The following is a 16,214-nucleotide window of genomic DNA, read 5'->3' as shown; positions in this document are numbered from 1 at the left end:
GTGGTCTCAGAAGTCTGTGTTCTTATATCTTGTGGTCAGCTTTTTGCTTTGAATGGACTTAAAGATAAGTAATAGGTGAAAGCTTAGGGTCTCTCAGTTCTTTTCTGACCATGTGTCCTACACTGAGCATGTGCATGGATTTCTAGATATGTGGGAGCTTTCAAAGCTCTTATTCAATGAAGTATCCCTCTCCCAAATTTTTCCTTCCAAGCTTTCCACATGTCTATATTTTACTCCAACTATAGTCTTTTAACCCTGGTAGCAGCAGTTTGTTCATTTGTCTTTCAATGTTTTTGAGCTGCATTTTGACCTTGTGAGTGTTCCAAGTTAGACAAAACAAAGGGAAGTGCATCGTACCAGTCCTCCAGAGAGTTCCCAGACAGGTCAAAACAGACATACACAATTCTTGAGAAAGCCCTCTCTGTTCCCTTTTGAACCCACACCAGGTAATGGGCCTTTCATCTTCATTACTACCACTGAGTTGGGGAATGGAGTACGACAAGGGTATGTTAAAACACCACAAAATTCTCCTACCATATTAAAGTTATCTTTTTCTTGATTCAGTATTTGTTTGGGTGCTGTAAACCTTTGATTCTTTTCCAGAGTTAAGACAAAGTTGATTCTGCTTGTTTTCTTCCTTTTTTTTTTTTTTCTCTTAATGCTTCTGTGGAGCAATAAGCTCTTGGAATTTCCTACTCTGTCATTTTCACTAATGTCACTTTTAAGCAGTTACTAAGCACTTTTATATAAAGTCACACATATTAAATATCTTTTAAAAGGTCAGTGATTTTTTAGTCAAAAACTACATGGAAAAATGAGTCTGCATCCATTTAAATGATGCTCATGAGAATTTTTTTTTTCAAATTCCTTACATAATGATTTGAACCTCATATGGTATTAGATGATTTTTGCTACTAATGTGACTTCTGAGCATTGTTGTATAAGGAAAAGATATGCTGCAATAAATAGCTAAACAAGGTTATAAGAATTAAAGTGCCTTAAAAGAAAACACTGAACACAGCATTTTTTTCTGTCTATCTTATGAGTAAGTATTCTCAACTGGCTAATCAATTTCTAGGTATTTATTTGAGAGCTTGTCACAAGAGAGTATTTTTACTATTGGTTTGCACAACTTAGATCTTAATAATAAGAATGCTTCACTTATTCAAGATTCCCCTCCCCCCGCCTGTGAATAATATGCATTACATTTCCAACAGCAAATATTACCCATATCAAATATATTACAACTTAAATAATGATAAGATCTCTGCTCTTGGTCTTGAGATGTATAAATTTGATAGTAAAGTGAGTCAAGGGAAAAAAAGAAGAGGAAGGGTATAAGAAGAAATCTTCACCGTTGCACACCTGTTCACTGTTGCTATGTCCTACATCAGTCTTATAGGTGCTAACAGAAGGAAGCATGAAGAGAGGGAAGAACTGAGGTCTTCAAGTCAGTCATAAGTAGGTTTCAGTCCTAGTAGTTTGACCTTAGGAAAAAAATGCATTTAGCTTTGAGGAGCCTCATTTCCATCCTATGTAAAGGAGATAATATTGTTCATCTTGAAAGATTCAGGAAATTGTTATCTATGAATCACCTATCAGAGGGCCAGATGCATGAACACCTAGATGGTGTATCCATGCATAATAAGTCCACCGCCTTTGCTTCATGGATTTTAGCCATATATATTTTTTTTCCATCTAGGACAGGCTCTTTCCATTGTGGCCCATGTCCTTCCGTGCTATCCACTCTTTTCATCTGCTCAAAAGGCCCAGTGACCAATCCAAGGGGGCGAGAGTCAAGTTGTTGAACACACAGACCAGAAACAAAAGAAGCATTACTACTTACCACTCATATTACTTCCCTGTTTTTCTTGCTATGAGGAGTTGAAAATATTTCATTATTGCTTGACATAATCAAATTTGAGATGAGGGAAAGAAAGCCATCCCCAGAATACTAAATTGCTTTTTGCTCTATTTCATAGAACACATCCATAGAGAAAAAGAAACCATGACTGAGGTCCCACTATGTTTTTGGCTAGCAGTTCTATCATATTTCTAGCAGTTACATTCCCCCTGAGTTATCTAGGGACTGACAATGTCCATTTCCTCTCCCATGACTACCCAGTTCTAACTTTATGGTGCGAACTATCCTTTCATTTTTAAAGAATATCAGAGGTGTCCCACATTCAGAAATCTTTACAAATGGTAGTTACAAAGCTGTGGAGGATTGTGTGTTGATAGAGGTCTAGAGGAACCATAGAATCCTGCTATGATAGATAAACATTCACATGTGAAAGTGTCATTATTTTCTGTTTCAGAACTATCAATTCCTTAGTTCATGTCTAAGAGTCAGAAGACAATACGTTTTTTCCTGATCCCAGTTCTACCACTTACTAATTTTTCAACTTTGAGCAAATCATTTAATATGTTTGAGCCATACTTCTCTTGTCTATTACAGAAGGATATAAGTAAATTTTTTAGGAATATTGTAAAGAAAAAAACAAATGTTTATGAAGCACCTAGAATTTGTCTCAAAATAAGTTATAAGGTAGAAATTGCAGATTATGTAGTGTCAGTAGAGAAAGTCCTTCTTTTGACTTTATTAAGACTTCCCCAAATATCCAATGAATATGGTCTCAGCATCTCATGGAGAATGAGTGGTCTAAGTTTGCTAAGATAACAATCACTTTTCTTTTCTTTCTGGTCAGCTGACCCTCCCAAGATTGGATATGGAGAGGCACAGCCAATATGGTGCTGTAGACAGAAGCACCATGCCATCCCTCCACAGCAAAGGCCCCCAAAACTAAGTAAAACAGAGAAAAATGTCAGTCCTGGAACCCTAAGTGTCAAATGAAGAGATAAAGGATTCAACCAAGCACTGAATGGAATAAGAAACTGACAGAGAACAGACAGCAAGGAGAGATGATAATACGTCCTGCAAAACTCTCATTCAAATATGATGGTGAAATAAGGAGATTTTCAGATAAACAGAAATTAAGGGAATATGTAAAACCAAATACAACTTACAAGAATTATTAAAGGGAGTCCTTCAGTTTGAGAACAAATATCAGACAACAGCCTGAATCTAGGAAACAAGACCATATCAGCCAGATAGCAACCTAGGAAAAGAACTCTCAAGGAATCATCAAAACTAAAAGATTTACAAGGAACCAGAGAGGTTTATCTGTAAATGACAAAAACATCAGAACAATAAAAGAGGGAATAAGGGGGGCGGGGCCAAGATGGCTGACTAGGTAGAAGCTACCTCAGATCCTTCTTGCAACAAAGACTGGGAAAAACAAGTGAATCGATCACATACATGACAATCTACGAACCCTAACCATCAAACGCAGATCTAAAGAGTTGACCTGAGAGACAGAGGAGTGAAAAGCTGTACCCTGAAGCAGCAACAGCCTCTAGAACTGGCATCTGCTCCACAGCCTTGAGCCCTTACAGTTCCCTGGTGCTGAGTGGAGGGGCTGATTAAGGCTTGCTGAGGCGGGGAAGACACGGGACACAGCCCTAACCACTACCCCCGGGGGTAACCTCCATAGAGACTCAGCCAGTGCAAGCAGACTGCACACTGACGCAGCTAATGAGAGAATAAGCAACCATGGGGAAGGAGCGACTGTTTTCAGAGTCTGGAGTCTGCATCCAAGTCAGAAAATCTTGGCACCGGGCTTTGGACTGGGCACAGGGGAGCTGAGCAGAGCTTCCTGAGACGGTGCAAACATGGGACGCAGCCCTAGCCCCCTGAAGTGACCTTGGGGGAAGCACAGCCAGCGCATGCAGGCAGCGCAAAGACGCAGCTAACAGGAGGAGAAATCACCGGGAGGCAGCGACTGGTTTTGGAGCCTGGAGAGTGGAGTCCCAGCCAGGGAACCTTGGCGCTGGGCTTTACACTGGGAGCTGAGAAGCTGACCATGCCTTCTGAGAGAGCACAAGCACGGGACTTGGTCCTGACCCTCGGGGGCAATCTCAACCCAGTCAGTGCACACAGGCTACACAGCCCTGGGAATTTCAGATAAAACAGTCATCACCAGCAAGATAAGTAACTTTGTCTACATTGCTGGGTGCTACTCTCTCCTATCTATCTGACCCCTCCCCTCCCTCCCCCAGGCAGCTTCATTAACATTGGAATTTCCTGGGCCAGGGAGTGGAGTGCTCTGTGTTTTTTTTTTTCTTTTCCTAACCTATTCTCCTAGCCTGAGAGAAACAGGTACTAAAAACCCAGGGAGGAAGAATCCTTCCCTGACTTCCCCAAATTGGAATAAAAATACAGAACCAGCTTCAGCTAAGCAAATGAGATCCACAGTCTTTGGCTTTCATCCCTACAGGGACAAGGTGGCTATTATAATGCAAACACAATTCTGGTAGAGATCTCACTGTAATTGCTTTAGCTGAGCACTAGAAAGACAAGTTTTTTTTTTTTTTTTAGAAAGACAAGTGTTCCAGGTCTGATACCTTTACCTATTAAACAGAGCCCTCACTGATCCACAATGGGGAACTGAGGGCTGAAGCTCCACCCAAACCACCTAGCCACCTGCCAAAGAGGTCTGAGGATACTGACACCTACCAATCTTTAGAGGTACATACATTGGGTGCCTAAGGTACAACTGCAGAGCCCACCCACCAAAATGCTTTAGGAATAGAGACACACCTACCTCACTGGCACTGAGGGAAGGCTGTCAGCATTCTGCCCCCCCCCCCAGAGTTTGACCTCCTGCCACTACTAGAATCTGGTGCACACAACTATCACCACTACTCCTCTAAGTGAATAGGTGACAGTCTGCACCACACACTTGGTGACCCAAAATCAGAACACCTAAGCTGATTCTATTCAAGAATAGTGAATGAACTCTTAGGCTTATATATCTGGTAACAGCCCAAACCAGCTGGTAAGAGGACATAAGTGATTCAAAGGCTACAACAATCATGACAACTCCCATCTGTGTATATTGAAAGAAAACAAAACAAGATAAGACTCAGTGAACAAATATAAAATAAATCATTACAATATCTTATAGATGGCTTGGAGACAGCAGTCAATATCAAACCACATAAAGAAGCACACCATGATTGCTTCTAAAACTCCCCAAATTAAAGAATCAAAATCTTTCCCAAATGAAGATACAATCCTGGAATTGCCAGATGCAGAATATAAAAAACTAATTTACAGAATGCTTCAAGACATCAGGGATGACCTCAGAAATGAAATAAGGCAATCTACAGAAAAAGCCAAGGAACACTCTGATAAAGCAGTGGAAGAAATCAAAAAGATTATTCAAGAACATAGTGGAAAAATTAATAAGCTGCAAGAATCCATAGAAAGACAGCATTCAGAAATCCAAAAGATTAACAGCAAAATTACAGAATTAGACAACTCAATAGGAAGTCAGGGGAGCAGACTCAAGCAACTGGAATGCAGAGTGGGGGAGTTGGAGGATTAGGCAATTGACACCAATATAGTTGAAGAAAAATCAGATAAAAGAATTAAAAAAAAAATGAAGAAACCCTAAGAATCATGTGGGACTCTGTCAAGAAGAATGACTTGAGTGTGATTGGAGTTCCAGAACAGGGAGGGATAACAGAAAATACAGAGAGAATAGCTGAAGATCTGTTGGCAGAAAACTTCCCTGACATCATGAAAGATGAAAGGATATCTATCCAAGATGCTCATTGAACCCCATTTAAGATTGATCCAAAAAGAAAATCACCAAGACATATTATCATCAAGCTTGCCAAAACCAAAGATAAAGAGAAAATTTTAAAAGCAGCCAGGGATAAAAGAAAGGTCTCCTACAAAAGAGAATCAATAAGAATACGTTCAGACTACTCAGCAGAAACCATGCAGTCAAGAAGGCAATGGGATGACATATATAGAGCACTGAAAGAGAAAAACTGCCAGCCAAGGATCATATATCCAGCAAAACTCTCTCTCAAATATGAAGGTGAAATTAAGACATTTACAGATAAACACAAGCTTAGAGAATTTGCAAAAACCAAACCAAACCTACAAGAAATACTAAAGGAAATTGTTTGGTCAGAAAATCAATAATATCAGATAGCAACACAACACAAGGTCCCAGAACAGAACATCCTGATATCAACTCAACTAGGGAAATCACAAAAACAAATTAAGATTAATTTTGAAAAGAAAAAAAATGCTCAAAACAGGGAATCATTGAAGTCATTATGTAAAAGATCACAACAATCAAAAAGAGGGACTAAATACAGGAGGCATAGAACTGCCATATGGAGAGGAAAACAAGGAGATATAGGACAATACAAGTTAGGTTTTTACTTAGAAAAATAGGGTAAATATTAAGGTAACCACAAAGAGGTCTAACAATTCCATAACTCAGAATAAAAACCAAGAAAAACATAACGACTCAGCAAACATAAATTCAACTACTATGAAAATGAGGAACACACAATTTACAAAGAAAAACATCTCAGCACAAAAAAGTAAGTGGAAAAATGAAATTGTCAACAACACACACAAAAAGGCATCAAAATGACAGCACTAAACACACACAAAAAACACATACTTATCTATAATTACGCTGGATGTAAATGGCCTAAATGAAACAATAAAGACACAGAGAGTCTCAGACTGGATAAAGAAACACGATCCATCTATATGCTTCCTACAAGAGAGATACTTTAGACTTAGAGACACAAACAAACTAAAACTCAAAGGATGGAAAAAACATATTAAGCAAACAACAAGCAAAAAAGAGCAGAGTTGGCAATATTAATTTCTGAAAAAATAGACTTTAAAGTTAAATCCACCACAAAGGATAAAGAAGGACACTACATAATGATTAAAGGGGCAATTTACCAGGAACATATAACCATATTAAATATTTATGCACCTAATGACAGGGCTTGCAGATATATAAGACAAACTTTAACAGAACTGAAAAGTGAATAGACACCTCCACAATTATAGTAGGAGACTTCAACACACCACTTTCAGAGAATGATAGGACTGCCAGTAAGAAGCTCAATAGACACGGAAGATCTAATTGCTACAATCAACCAACTTGACCTCATAGACTTATACACAACACTCCACCCAAGAGCTGCAAAGTATACTTTTTTCTCTAGTGCACATGGAACATTCTCTAGAATAGATCACATATTAGGTCATAAAACAAATCTTTGCAGAATCCAAAATATCGAAATATTACAAAGCATCTTCTCAGACCACAAGGCCATAAAAGTAGAAATCAATAACAGAAAAATCAGGGAAAAGAAATCAAATACTTGGAAACTGAACAATATCCTGCTCAAAAAAGACTGGAGTATAAAAGACATTAAGGAGGGAATAAAGAAATTCATAGAATGCAACAAGAATGAAAACACTTCCTATCAAAACCTCTGGGACACAGCAAAAGCAGTGCTCAGAGGTCAATTTATATCAATAAATGTATACACACATAAAGAAGAAAGAGCCAAAATCAGAGAACTGTTCGTATAACTTGAACAAACAGAAAGCGAGCAACAAAAGAATCCATCAGGCACCAGAAGAAAACAAATAATAAAAATTAGAGCTGAACTAAATGAATTAGAGAACAGAAAAACAATTGAAATAATTAACAAAGCCAAAAGGTGGTTCTTTGAAAAAATTAACAAAATTTATAAACCATTGGCCACACTCACAAAAGAAATACAGGAAAGGAAACAAATAACCCGAATAAGAAATGAGATGGGCCATATCACAACAGACCCAACTGAAATTAAAAAGAATCATATCAGATCTTTACAAAAAATTGTGCTCTAATAAATTGGCAAACGTAGAAGAAATGGATGAATTCCTAGAAAAACACTACCTACCTAAACTAACACAATCAGAAGTAGAACAACTAAATAGACCCATAACAAAAAAGGAGATTGAAAAGGTAATAAAAAACCCTCAACAAAAAAAAGCCCTGGCCCAGATGGCTTCACTGCAGAGTTCTACCAAACTTTCAGAGAAGAGTTAACACCACTACTACTAAAGGTATTTCAAAGCATAGAAAATGATGGAATACTACCTACCTCATTCTATGAAGCCAGCATATCCCTGATACCAAAACCAGGTTAAAAAAAAAAGACAACACAACAAAAGAAAATTACAGACCTATATCCCTCATGAACATAGATGCAAAAATCCTTAACAAAATTCTAGCCAATACAGTTCAACAACATATCAAAAAAATAATTCACCATGACTAAGTGGGATTTATACCAGGTATACAAGGCTGGTTTAATATTAGAAAAACCATTAATGTAATCCACCATATAAATAAAATAGAAGACAAAAACCACATGATCTTATCAATTGATGCAGAAAAGGCATTGACAAAGTCCAATACCCATTCATGATAAAAACTCTGCAAAATAGGAATTGAAGGAAAATTCCTCAACATAATAATGGGCATTCATACAAAGCCAACAGCCAACATCATTCTAAATGGAGAGAGCCTGAAAGCATTTCCCTTGAGAATGGGAACCAGACAAGGATGTCCTTTATCACCGCTCTTATTCAACATTGTGCTAGAGGTCCTACCCAGAGCAATAAGGCTAGACAAAGAAATAAAGGGCATCTGGATTGGCAAGGAAGAGGTAAAATTATCTCTATTTTCGGAAGACATGATCTTATACACAGAAAACCCTAAGGAATCCTCCGGATAACTACTGAAACTAATAGAAGAGTTTGGCAGTGTTTCACGTTACACAATAAACATACAAAAATCACCTGGATTCCTCTACATCAACAAAAAGAACATCGAAGAGGAAATCACCAAATCAATACCATTCACAGTAGCCCCCAAGAAGATAAAATACTTAGCAATAAATCTTACCAAAGCTGTAAAAGACCTATACAAAGAAAATTCCAAAGTACTAGTGCAAGAAACTAAAAGGGACCTATATAAGTGGAAAAACATACCTTGCTCATGGATAGGAAGACTTAGCATAGTAAAAATGTCTATTCTACCAAAAGTCATCTATATATACAATGCACTTCTGATCCAAAATCCAAAGAGATTTTTTAATGTGATGGAGAAACAAATCACCCACTTCGTATGGAAGGGAAGAAGCCCCGGATAAGTAAAGCATTACTGAAAAAGAAGAAGAAAGTGGGAGGCCTCACTCTACCTGATTTTAGAACCTATTATACAGCCACAGTAGTCAAAACAGCCTGGTACTGGTACAACAACAGGCACATAGACCAATGGAACAGAATTGAGAACCCAGATATAAATCCATCCACATATGAACAGCTGATATTTGATAAAGGCCCAGTGTCAGTTAATTGGGGAAAAGATAGTCTTTTTAACAAATGGTGCTGGCATAACTGGATATTCATTTGCAAATAAATGAAACAGGACCCATACCTCACACCATGCACAAAAACTAACTCCAAGTGGATCAAATACCCAAGCATAAAGACCAAAACGATAAAGATCATGGAGGGAAAAATAGGGAAAATATTAGCAGCCCTAATACAAGGCATAAACAGAATACAAAATATTACTAAAAATGATGAAGAGAAACCAGATAACTAGGAGCTCCTAAAAATCAAACACCTATGCTTATCTAAAGACTTCACCAAAAGAGTAAAAAGACCACCTGGGAAAGAATGTTCAGCTATGACATCTCCGACCAGCACCTGATCTCTAAAATCTATATGATTCTCTTAAAACTCAACCACAAAAAGACAAACAACCCAATTAAAAATTGGGCAAAGGATATGAACACGCACTTCACTAAAGAAGATATTCAGGCAGCTAACAGATACATGAGAAAATGCTCTCGATCATTAGCCATTAGAGAAATGCAAATTAAAACTACGATTAGATTCCATCTCATTCCAATAAGGCTGGCATTAATCCAAAAAACACAAAAGAATAAATGTTGGAGAGGCTGCGGAGAGATTGGAACTCTTATACACTGCTGGTGGGAATGTAAAATGGTACAACCACTTTGGAAATCTATCTGGCGTTATCTTAAAAAGCTAGAAATAGAATTACCATACAACCCAGAAATCCCACTCCTCAGAATATACCCTAGAGAAAGAAGAGCCTTTAACGAACAGATATATGCACACCCATGTTTATTGCAGCTCTGTTTACAATAGCCAAAAGCTGGAAGCAACCAAGGTGTCCATCAACAGATGAATGGTTAAATAAATTATGGTATATTCACACAATGGAATACTATGCATCGATAAAGAATAGTGACGAATCTGTGAAACATTTCGTACCATGGAGGAACCTAGAAGGCATTATGCTGAGTGAAACTAGTCAGAGGCAAAAGGACAAATATGGTATAAGACCGCTATTTTAAGATCTTGAGAAATAGTATAAACTGAGGTGAACACATTCTTTTGTGGTTACGAGAGGGGGGAGGGAGGGAGGTTGTGAGAGGATTATTTACTGATTAGTTAGTAGATAAGAGCTACTTTAGGTGAAGGGAAGGACAATACTGAATACAGGGAAGGTCAGCTCAACTGGACTGGACCAAAAGCAAAGAAGTTTCGGGGGTAAACTGAATGCTTCAAACGTCAGCGGAGCAAGGGCGGGGGTTTGGGAACTATGGCTTAAGGGGACTTCTAAGTCAATTGGCAAATAAATTCTATGAAGAAAACATTCTGCATCCCACTTTGAAGTGTGGCATCTGGGGTCTTAAATGCTAACAAGTGGCCATGTAAGATGCATCAATGGGTCTCAACCCACCTGGATCAAAGGAGAATGAAGAACACCAAGGACACAAGATAATTATGAGCCCAAGAGGCAAAAGGGCCACATGAACTAGAGACTTACATCATCCTGAGACCAGAAGAACTAGATGATAACCGGCCACAACTGATGACTGCCCTGACAGGGAGCATAACAGAGAACCCCTGAGGGAGCTGGAGAACAGTGGGATGCAGACCCCAAATTCTCATAAAAAGACCAGACTTAATGGTCTGACTGAGACTAGAAGAATCCTGGCGGTCATGGTCCCCAAACCTTCTGTTGGCCCAGGACAGGAACCATGCCCAAAGACAACTCATCAGACATGGAATGGACTGGACAATGGGTTGGAGAGAGATGTTGATGAGGAGTGAGCTACTTGTATCAGGTGGACACTTGAGACTGTGTTGGCATCTCCTGTCTGGAGGGGAGATGGGAGGGTAGAGAGGGTTAGAAACTGGCAAAACGGTCAAGAAAGGAGAGAGTGGAAGGAGGGAACGGGCTGACTCATTAGGGGGAGAGTAAATGGGAGTATGTAGTAAGGTGTATAGAAGTTTATATGTGAGAGACTGACCTGATTTGTAAACTTTCACTTAAAGCACAATAAAAATTATTAAAAAAAAGATTATAAGAAAAAAAAAAAGAGGTTATAAATGGTGTAGGTATAGAACTTTCTAATGGAGAGGAAGGCAAGTCAATACCAAGTAATAAAAGACTGGTTCAAACTTAGGAAGATAAGGGTAAATTTCAAGGTTTAACCACAAAGAAAGTTAACAATGCTACTCATCGAAATAAAGAAGAAATCATAAAGGCTCTGTAAAAACAAAATCTGCAAAAGCAAAAGAAATGGAAAAAAATCCACAAACAAAAGCAATTCAGCACAGGAGAGTAAGAGGAACAAAGAAAATGTCAGCACCACAAAAAAAAAAAAAAAAAAAAGGCACTACAAAGTGACAGCAATAAACTCACCTACCGATAATTACAGAAACCCTGTTGGTGTAGTGGTTAAGTGCTATGGCTGCTAACCCAGAAGTCAGCAGTTCAAATATGCCATGTGCTCCTTGGAAACTCCCTGGGGCAGTTCTACTCTGTCCTATGGGATTGCTATGAGTCAGAATCGACTCGACAGCAGTTTTTTTTTTTTTTTGGTATCAATAGTTACACTGAACCGGCCTAAATGTACCCATAAAGAGAGAGCGACAGAATGGATTAAAAAAAAATCTATCAACGTGTAGTCTACAAGAGATACACCTTAGAAACAAAGACATAAATTTATTAAACATCAAAGGATAAACAAAAAATATATCAAGCAAACAGCTACCAAAAATTCATAGTGGCAGTCTAATCTCAGATAAAATAGACTTTAAAACAAAATCCACCATAAAAGACAAAGAAGGGCATTATACAATGATTAAAGAGATGATCCATAATGAAGACATAACCATAATAAATATCTATGTAGCCAATGACAGGGCTCCAAAATGAATAAAGCAAACTCTAACTGCACTGAAAAGAGACATCAAAAGTTCCACAGTAATAGTGGGAGATTTCAACACATCACTCTCAGTAAAGGACAGAATATTTAGAAAGAAACTCAGCAAAGATACAGAACATCCAAAGGCCACATTCAGCCAGCTGGACCTCATAGACATATGTAGAACACTCCACCCAATGGCTGCAAGGTACACATTCTTTTCTAACACACATGGAACATTCACCAGAATAGACCACACCTTAGGCCACAAAGCAACCCTCAACAAAATCCAAAATATTGAGGTAATACAAAGTATCTTCTCTGAACACATTATGAAAGTAGAAATTAACAACAGGAAGAGCAGGGAAAAAAAATGAATTACATGGAAACTGAATAACCCTCTGCTTAAAAACCACTGGGTAATAGAAGAAATCAGAGATGGAACTGAGAAGTGGACATGTTCGGTACTAAATGACAAGTTTGATCTTTGGTCCAGTAATCTGAAATGTGTTAAGAACACAGAGGCCAGTCTAGCAGCAAGCCACTGTCCACTCTATGTTGGCCTAGTAAAAAAGTAGCTTCTTCCCTTCCTGCTGTTCACCTTATCAATATCCATCCATATAATTTATAAAGGGAGAAGAAAAGTTATTTGTTCCTGTTGTTTAAGTAGCATAATCTTTGACACTGAAACTACAAGCACACACACGCGCAAAGAGTAAAAGAGACTTCGCCAATTGTTTTACTACTGATCAATCTTGCCACTTACGCAAATCCATCTTTGGTAACTCACTGCTCCTCGTGTAACCATGTAGGTATTCTGCCTTGATGACAGCATCAGCCAGGACTTGCTGAATATTACCATTTTCACAAAGCATATTGCCTAGCGAAGCCTGCTTCAGCTGATTGAGTTGTACAGGGGTAAACACTCAGGGTTCTCATACCAGAGCCTGGTAGGCAACAAGGAGAGGCCCAATGTCACAAGCGTGCAGCCTGAAGAGTTAAACTGCATGCCAAGCAGCAATAAAGAGCAAAGTTAAGAGCACAGCAAGAAGCCTAAAGGGCTGTGTTATCCAACTAAGAATACTTTTAATTGCTTCCAATATTTATGTTACGTTCTTAGATCTCATGCTTTTGAACTATCACTATCTACTCAAGTTTTACAAAACAGTTTGAAGTGAAGTTTTGTAAAGTTTTCAAAGAAAAACGGAGCATTCTGGCTGTACATCTTCCAAGACAGATTTGTTCGTTCTTCTGGCAGTCCATGGTATATTCAATATTTTTCATCAACACCACAATTCAAAAGCATCAGTTCTTCTTCAGTCTTCCTTAGTCATCGTCTAGATTTTCCGTCCCTATGAGGTGATTGAAAACACCAGAGTTTGGATTATGGGCACCTTAATCTTCAAGGTGACATCTATCCTTTTCCACACTTTAAACAGGCCTTTTTTTTTTTGTAGTAGATTTGCCCAATACAATGCATTGTTCGATTCCTTGACTGCTGCTTCCATGGGTGTTGATTTGGATCCATGTAAAATGAAATGAAATCTTTGACAACTTGAATATTTTCTCCATTTAGCATGATGTTGCTTATTGCTTCAATTGTAAGAATTTTCATTTGGTTTATGTTGAGATACAATCCATACTGAGGGCTGTATAGTCTTTGATCTTCATCAGTAAATGCTTCAAGTCCTCTTCACTTTCAGCAAGCAAGGTTGTGTCCTCTGCATAATGCAGGTTGTTAATGAGCCTTCCTCCAATCCTGATTCCACATTCTTCTACGTATAGTCCAGCTTCTCAGATTATTTGCTCAGCATACAGATGGAATAAGTATGGTGAAAGGATACAACCCTGACACACACCTTTCCCGACTTTAAACCACACAGTATCCCCTTGTTTTGTTCAAACAACTGCCTCTTGATCTATGTACAGGTGCCCCATGAGCACCATTAAATGTTTTGAAATTCCCGTTCTTCCCAACATTATCCATGATTTGTTATGATCCACACAGTGGAATGCCTTTGCATCATCAATAAAACATGGGTAAACATCTTTCTGGTATTCTCTGCTTTCAGTCAGGATCCGTCTGACATCAGCAATGATATCCCTCGTTCCACATCCTGTTCTGAATCCAGCTTCAATTTCTGGCAGTTCCCTATTGATGTACTGGTGCAGCCACTTTTGAATGATCTTCAGCAAAATTTTACCTGCCTGCTATATTAATGATATTGTTCAATAATTTCTGCATTTGGTTGGATCATCTTTTTTTGGAATAGGCATAAGTATGGATCTCTTCTGGTTGATTGGCTAGGTAGCTGTCTTCCAAATTTCTTGGCATAGATGAGTTAGCACTTCCAGCGCTGCATCTATTTGTTGAAACATCTCAATTGGTATTCCGTCAATTCCTGGAGCCTGTTTTTCACCAACGACTTTAGTGCAGCTTGGACCTCTTCCTTCAGTACCGTTGGGTCTTGATCGTATGCTACCTCCTGAAATGGTTGAATGTCAACCAGTTCTTTCTGGTATAGTGACTCTGTATTCCTTCCATCTTTTGATGCTTCTTGCATCATTTAATATTCCCCCATGTGTCTTTCAAGTTTGTTGTACTGTGGGGGCTTGTGTGTTGCTGTGATGCTGGAAGCTATGCCACTGGTATTCAAATACCAGCAGGGTCACCCATGGCGGACAGGTTTCAGCTGAGCTTCAAGACTAAGACAGACTAGGAAGCATTCACTGGCTAATACTTCTAAAAAGAATTAGCCAGTGAAAACCTTATGAATATGAAAGGAAAATACCACTTTTAATTGTTAGTGTATACCAGTTTGTTAACTAGAATAGATACCTTCAATTTTAAATGACAGAATAGTTTGAAAACTGACTACTATTGTGAACTCTTTTTTTCATTCATTCAAGAAATACTTGAGCATCATATGCCAAGCATTTTCCTCATGCTGAGGATACAGCAGTAAATGAGACAGTGAACAAAGAGGCTTCTTGTCACTTACCTGAAGAAGACAAAAACCAAACCAAACCCAGTGTTGTTGAGTCGATTCTGACCCATAGTGACCCTATAGGACAGAGTAGAACTGTCCCATAGAGCTTCCAAGGAGTACCTGGCGGATTTGACCTGCCGACCCTTTGATTAGCAGCTGCAGCACTTGACCACTGCGTCACCAGGGTTTCCACCTGAAGAAGATAGCTTACTCAAAATTCTCAAGGAAGATATTTGAAAGAAAATTTCTAAATAAAGAGTAATTTTTAGAAAAAACCAAAAAACCCAAACCCAGTGCTGTTGAGTCAATTCTGACTCATTACGACCCTATATATAAAACAGAGTAGAACTGCCTCATAGAGTTTCCAAGGAGCACCTGGCGGATTCAAACTGCCGACCCTTTGGTTAGTAGCTGTAGCACTTAACCACTACGCCACCAGGGTTTCCAAATAAAGAGTAATTTTTACAGTATCTTTAATTAATAACTAAGTTCTGGCAGTTTTTTTTTTTTATTAACTTTTATTGAGCTTCAAGTGAACGTTTACAAATCCAATCAGTCTGTCACATATAAGTTTACATACATCTTACTCCGTACTTCCACTTGCTCTCCCCCTAATGAGTCAGCCCTTTCAGTCTCTCCTTTTGTGACAATTTTGCCAGCTTTCAAGTTCTGGTAGTTTTTAAGTCTTTACATCATTTCTGCAATAATACCAAAGGTTGAATTATCAGACAGATTCACAGGAATGCTACCGCTTACTCAATACTACGTTCCACCAATGATTTAGAAGATATGACAGCCTGGAACACATTTGGTTTCAGTGACAGATGAGGCTGACAATGTGTTACACGCTAGCCCAGAAGAAACTACTTAGGTATGTGTTGTCTGAGCTTTTAAACTTGGTTGGCCTTTTAACTGTAAAGAGATTATGCGACTTTCATTCTCTAGCCAGCTGTCTTCCATAATCTCATAAATTCAGGTTTATTTCCAATAGTTTATATCTTGCTAAGAGATTTTAGAGAAGCA

This window comes from Elephas maximus, chromosome 19 (genome assembly GCF_024166365.1).
Source record: "Elephas maximus indicus isolate mEleMax1 chromosome 19, mEleMax1 primary haplotype, whole genome shotgun sequence".
NCBI classification, from domain to species: domain Eukaryota; kingdom Metazoa; phylum Chordata; class Mammalia; order Proboscidea; family Elephantidae; genus Elephas; species Elephas maximus.
This window is presented reverse-complemented; position numbering follows the sequence as displayed.